The following is a 7,639-nucleotide window of genomic DNA, read 5'->3' on the forward strand; positions in this document are numbered from 1 at the left end:
CATCAAATCCAACTTCCCATTCACAGTAAACACCATGTTCAGAAAGCATCATTAGCCCTAAGTTAGTTAATGAAATATTTGCTGCTATTTCTTCCCATCATAATAAGAAATGCTACTCAACAGGGGATGATTAAAAAACCCATATGCCCCATAAACCTCATGAATATAGCTCTCTCAGTTGCTTTAAGTATCAATCACAAAAAGAGAACTAATACTGTGGCTTAATATTCTTTTTACTTTGCTAAAAACCTCTCAACCACCACATACACACACACACAAAAAAAAAAAAAGGCAGTAAAATCTAATTAACTTCTTTGCAAGTTAGTGCACAATTTATATCCTAGTATGTGTATACAGGCCATTTTAATTTCCAACCAAAGGAAGTAAGAACAGAGGCCTTTGGGTCTCCCTTGCTGTGCCTTCTACTACCATAACCCTAATCATGTTACAAAAAAGAAAATTAGCAATATCCCAAACTAAAGATTTCCATTGTAAGCTTTTTAATCCATCATTAATTTTCTCTTTACTCATAAGACAGAATTTCACATTCTGGAATTTAAGAGTGCTAAGATAAATAACCTTTTATGCTTATAGGAAGCAGATTAACTTTTGAGGAAATTACTGTTTCTTCTTAGAAAGACAAAATAGTATATCAAGGAAAAAAATACTAATTGATGGCTTTCTAAATAAAGCATGATCATTGAGCAATACTAAATTGGTTGTCTTGTGTGCCAAATTAATCTCTTCATTATATGGAACCAGGCTGGCTATTTTATGTTTCAATCCATCTTTAAGAGCAGCATTTGATTAATCAAGTTAATGATGACAGTTTTTAGCCAGTGACAAATGATACATTTATTCGGGCCCTTTTTCAGATGATACAAGCTATTGTGAGCAAAAGAAAAAGAAGCATCAATTTGGAAGATTAGATTAGATGCCTAGTTTAAACTCTTCACTTACCCTAGCAAATGAGATTAGAAGTAAAGACTGGGTTCATGAGTAAATCTCTATCGTAAAAAATAATTATCATCAAATATAAGGCATACAAACTCTTTCAGATTATTTTATGTTAAGGAACATATAAAACGTTGCATATTGGGGATAATTCAAAGTTGGTGGATTTAGAGGCACCTGGGTGGCTCAGTCGGTTAAGCGTCCGACTTCAGCTCAGGTCATGATCTCGCAGTTCTTGAGTTCAAGCCCCGCAACGGGCTCTGGTGCTGACAGCTCAGAGTCTGGAGCCTCCTTCAGATTCTGTGTCTCCCTCTCTCTCTGCCCCTCCCCCACTCACTCTGTCTCTCTATCCTTCAAAAATAAATAAACATTAAACAAAATTAAAGTTGGTGGATTTCAAAAACAATGAGACCAAACAATTTCAGTTAAGCTACCAGCAAGGTAACTTTAACTAAAATCAGAATTGTTTAAGACGAGTCCTCTTGAAAGTAAGTCCTAATACAGAATGAGAGCAAGGCTCATGTGCTTCCTTTATTAAAGGTAACTATGTAAGTAGTCTGAATAGTCCAATTTATCCATTTATGGCAAAAGCTCTAATACAAGGGTTGGCAAACTATAGCCCAACCCCCAGGCCAAATCCAGCCTGCCTCCAGTTTTTGTAAATAAAGTTTTATTGGAACAGTCACCACAGTTCATTTATGTATCATCTATAGCTGGTTTCACACTATAAAGGCAGAGTTGAATCATTGCAACAGAGACCATATGGCCCACAAAAGTCTAAATTATCTACTACATGGCCCTTTACAGAAACTTTGCTAACCCCTGCTCTAATATACTGGTTTTCAGATCTTTACCAGTAGAACCCTTTCCAATGAAATCTTACAAGACAATAAAACATCTGAAAGCAATATTTTTAGTATACATTAATTTTATAAATTAAAATGTACAAAATTTACTTAATATGAAGTCAATCAATGAGAACAGCCAGCAGTTTTGTTGAACACAAAATTAGAAATTGGGAGTGGCATGAAAAGATGCTCAATATCGGTCAATATCAGGGAAATACAAATCAAAGCCACACTGAGATACCACCTCACACCTGTCAGAGTGGCTAAAATGAACAACTCAGGAAACAACAGATGCTGGAGAGGATGTGGAGAAATGGGAACCCTCTTGCACTGTTGGTGGGAATGCAAACTCGTGCAGCTGCTCTGGAAAACAGTGTGGAGGTTCCTCAAAAAATTAAAAATAAAGCTACCCTTTGACCCAGCCATAGCAATACTAGGAACTTACCCAAGGGATACAGGAGTGCTGATGCACAGGGGCACGTGTACCCCAATGTTTATAGCAGCACTTTCAACAATAGCCAAATCATGGAAAGAGCCCAAAGGCTCATCAATGGATGAATGGATAAAGAAGATGTGGTTTACTCAGGTATCACCTCATGCCAGTCAGAGTGGCCAAAATGAACAAATCAAGAGACTATAGATGCTGGAGAGGATGTGGAGAAACGGGAACCCTCTTGCACTGTTGGTGGGAATGTAAATTGGTGCAGCCACTCTGGAAAACAGTGTGGAGGTTCCTCAGAAAATTAAAAATAGACCTACCCTATGACCCAGCAATAGCACTGCTAGGAATTTACCCAAGGGATACAGGAGTACTGATGCATAGGGGCACTTGTACCCCAATGTTTATAGCAGCACTCTCAACAATAGCCAATTATGGAAAGAGCCTAAATGTCCATCAACTGATGAATGGATAAAGAAATTGTGGTTTATATACACAATGGAGTACTACGTGGCAATGAGAAAGAATGAAATATGGCCCTTTGTAGCAACATGGATGGAACTGGAGAGTATTATGCTAAGTGAAATAAGCTATACAGAAAAAGACAGATACCATATGTTTTCACTCTTATGTGGATCCTGAGAAACTTAACAGAAGCCCATGGGGGAGGGGAAGGAAAAAAAAAAAAAGAGGTTAGAGTGGGAGAGAGGTTAGAGTGGGAGAGAGCCAAAGCATAAGAGACTCTTAAAAACTGAGAACAAACTGAGGGTTGATGGGGGGTGGGAGGGAGGGGAGGGTGGGTGATGGATATTGAGGAGGGCACCTTTTGGGATGAGCACTGGGTGTTGTATGGAAACCAATTTGACAATAAATTTCATAAAAAAGAAAGAAGATGTGGTTTATATATGCAATGGAATACTACTTGGCAATGAGAAAAGATGAAATCTTGCCATTTGCAGCAACATGTATGAAACTGGAGGGTATTATGCTAAGTAAAAGAAGTCAGTCAGTGAAAGACAGATACCATATGTTTTCACTCAGATGTGGATCTTGAGAAACTGAACAGAAGACCACAGTTTCAAGCAGAGAGAGAGGCAAATCCATAAAACACTCTTAAATACAGAGAACAAACTGAGGGCTGATGGGGGGCTGGGAGAGAGGGGAAAATGGGTGATGGGCATTGAGGAGGGCACTTGTTGGGATGAGCACTGGGTGTTGTATGTAAGCAATGAATCATGGGAACCTACCCCCAAAACCAAAAGCACACTGTATACAATGTATGTTAGCTAACTTGACAATAAATTATATTTAAAAAATAAATAAATAAAAATAAAAGATCTTTTCCTATTGATGAATTAATAACTTAAAAAAAAGAAGGAAATTGGGAGTGGCAGATAACAGCCACAGTCATAGCTGTATCCCTGTTTTTTGTTTTGTTGTATTTTGTTTAGTTGCAGAGAATTGATTCACACAGATAAGTGGTTGCAAATAGTAACAGTTGTTTTTTAAAGCTCCCTTGCAACTCAGGATATTCAAAGATTGAAAGATGATAGAGGTTTATTCCAAGGAACCGTAGAAGTTAACCTGGCAGCCCAAGTTAACACACTGCTGATCTCCAATGTATTAAAAATCAGTACCTAGCACTTCTGTTATATGTGACTTTTATTTCTATCTTAAAAATAGATTTTTTAATTTAAAGGAATTTTTAGCTTGCCATAAAGGTTAATTATAAAGTACATAAAACTGCATGCCAAATACTCCTTCCCTATTTCTGAAAAATGGTTTTCCCAAATTTGAAAAACGCAGTCTTAGTAGGAGCTTCCATGCTCCCTGATGATAACCTACCCAGCCACAGTGATGGGCCCAAGCCAACCCACACCTGTTCCCAGAATTACTTGCCTGGGCATCAGGGGAAGACACTTCCACTTCCTCACTGATGTTGAAGCAGAAAAATATAAGGCCCAATGTTGCCAGAGATGGTACTTGTCATCTTGTAGAAGAATTCGACGTAAGAGAATGTTACTGATAGACCAAGAGAAAACAGAGGTAAGTGATGGAAAGAGTGTTAGTGCCACTGAATGCTATGCTTCCAGTTGTCCTTAAGACCTTGCTGCATCCCTGTCCTCTTTGTGGTTTGATTATAAAAGCCAATAAATTCCCACTCTTCGTGTCTGAGGTTCTTTGAACTAGATTTGAATTGAGTATCCTAACTGATACACACACACACACACACACACACACACACACACACACACACACACACACAGGTCTTCATTGCAAATGGATCTGTGAAAGTCTGGAAGGACACCTGTGAAAATAAATACTTGATGCCCACTGTATAAACTCCTTTTCTAAATTTGTGTAATCCTCCTCTTCCACATACATCTTAAGGGGAAGAATCAAGTTTCACTACATAATCTGAAATCGTAATAGTAATAATAATAACTAACATTTCATATATTTATCATCATTTCTAAGCAATTTGCCTCAAATAACTTATTTAATTTTAACTACAACCCCATGAAGCAGTTATAACTATTATCCCTACTTTACAGAAAAGGAAACCGAGATGCAGAGAGGTCAAGTAACCTGCCAAGAGTTACAACCAATAAATAGATGAACATATTGCAACCCAAGAACTTTGGTTCCAGAGTCCCTACTCATAATTTCTTCTTGACATTGTCCCTGAAAATCCCAGATAGTTGTTTTCCGAACCCTCATTGCATCTAGGCTATGCTAAACAAAGCACCCAGCCCAGGCTTGCAGGGACCAGGAAGATGTGTGTCTGCGGTGGTGATGGCAGGGACAGGAGGATGGAGATCCTGAGAAGCAACAACAGTGGGGCCGGGGCCAGCACCGTCCACACAGTGGCCACAACAGTGATGGCCTCCATGTTATTTTGGATGTTGCGTTTTGTTACCTCCTGTCTGTATCATCCTCAACACGGTTCTCCCTTTCCAAGATTCAGAAAGCTACCAAATATTTTTTTTAAGGTTTATTTTTGAGAGAGAGACAGAGCATGAGCAAGGGAGGGACAGAGAGAGAGGGAGACACAGAATCCGAAGCAGGCTCCAGGCTCTGAGCTATCAGCACAGGGACCAATGCGGGGCTTGAACTCACGAACCATGAGATCATGACCTGAGCCGAAATCAAGAGTCAGACGCTTAATCAACTGAGTGCCTAGAATTTATTCTTTTTAAGTTTATTTATTTATTTTGAGAGAAAGAGAGAGTGCGCACAAGCAAGGAAGGGGCAGAGAGAGAGGAAGAGAGAGAATTCCAAGCAGGCTCCTTGCAGTTAGGACAGAACCCGACTTGGGGCTCAATCCCACCAACTGTGAGATCATGACCTGAGCCAAAACCAAGACCAAGAGTCAGATGCTTAACCACCTGAGCCACTCAGGCTCCCCAGGGACCGAGAATTTAAATGTATATAATGGCATCAAAAATAAAACATCAATACATGGGGCACCTGGGGTAGGTTAAGTGTCCTGTGTCAGCTCAGGTCATGGTCTCATGGTTCACGGGTTCAAACCCCGTGTCAGGCTTTGTGCTGACAGCTCAGAGCCTGGATACTGCTTCAGATTCTGTGTCTTCTTCTCTCTGTGCCCCTGCCCCACTCATGCTCTGTCTCTTCCTGTCTCTCAAAAATAAATAAACATTAAAAAAATTGTTTTGACAAAAATAAAAGTAAAACATCAATACAATAAAAGTTCTATTCCGATATGACCCGCTTGTCACTTTTCAAGTAATTAGATTCTGGTTCTGAATGAGGAAGGCAATATTTTACATCTTCTCTGTAGGTTCAGAAGTCCATGAAATGTTTCTTCACACAGCTGAAGGAATTACAAATGATCTACTCCTGAATATACACGCATTCTCTCTTCTCTGTTTTTATTACATTTTAAATAAGACTTTAAAAATGCTAACTTATCAGAAATACACTAGAGGAAAAAGAAACAGCACGGATGTAACCCCCTACTAATGAGGCACTAATGCATAATTATTATAATACATGTACTTCTCTCCACAGACGAATATTTATAAACACTGAAACAGTCTAGTTTGCAGTGAAATCTCATGTACAGATTGTTTTTCTCTTGTGGTTTGTCCTTTTTTCTTATTGTGGCAATATTTAATGAATTTCACAGGCTCTGCTCATTCTCTGAAAATACTGAATGAACCTATATACATAAAATGCACTGCCTTCAATGAGTATATAGAGATGAGATATTAAGCTACATTAAACACACCACCCCACCATCAGTAAAATTAGTCAGTCATCTCAATTTTAAATACTTAGCCTTGCTAAAAGAAAACTTGGGTGAATTAGGTAATTTCAGAAGACAGAGTTTAGGGAGGTGATCTGGAAAAGACTACAATTAAAGTAATTCAGATTAATGCTCATGAGGTTTGAGGAAGCCCATTAAATAGAACCCTTTACTCAGCCAGAGTTCCAAACCAGTTGAGAGCTACACAAGAGATAGAGATCAGACTATCAGCAGGATTATTAGCAAAGGCCAGTCAAGGTGGAAGGACATGACTTAGGTGTGTCATCAATGGATGGAAGTAAATTCATTCACTCAACTCTGTGCAGTGCAGAAATGCAGACCTATCCGGCCATTAGGAACATCAAGCATTGAAGGAATGCATTCTCCAAGACCCCATTGTGTAAATACTACCATCTGTTCATCCAAGTTCTACTTTAGAACCTTTACATAGAAAATCAGATTGGAATGTGTGCAGTTGAACACACACACACACACACACACACACACACACACATACAAACACATGAGTGTGAGCACACATGCACGCACACACATGCACACATGCACACAGGAGAAAATGGCCAGGCTTTGTACGCCCAGTTCCTCTTCCAAACCCCCTAGATAGATAAATCACGGTACCTCTGTGAATTCCTCTGTGGATTGGACTAAAGGGTAGGGCAAGAGGAAGATTCTTCCCTATAGAAACTAGAGGTTTGAGCAGTGATTCCCATAAATGCAAATGATTATTAACTGATTGCAGTCAAGTATATTTTGCTCTCTTTCAAATGCAGGTTGAGAATATAGACACATGGCTATATGCTTCACTTCTCTTCAGTTTTATTGGTCAAGATTACAACCATAAGTCTATAGACATGTACCAAATATGTATCTATAGACTCATTTTAGGGACAGAGCTTGAGCCCAAAATCCTAATTCCTTAAACTGAGATTCAACTGCTGACTAAGGAAAGTTAACACTGAGCTAAAGCATTCTATAAATTACATTCAGCATTGTATGAATACCATTATTCATTCCTTCAATAAACTTTTATTGAGAGTCTACTATATACCAAACAGTGGGGTAAGCCATGGAGATACAAAGATGACCAATTAAAACTCCTGACTTTTA

This window comes from Panthera leo, chromosome C1, assembly GCF_018350215.1.
Source record: "Panthera leo isolate Ple1 chromosome C1, P.leo_Ple1_pat1.1, whole genome shotgun sequence".
In the NCBI taxonomy this organism is placed as follows: Eukaryota; Metazoa; Chordata; class Mammalia; order Carnivora; family Felidae; genus Panthera; species Panthera leo.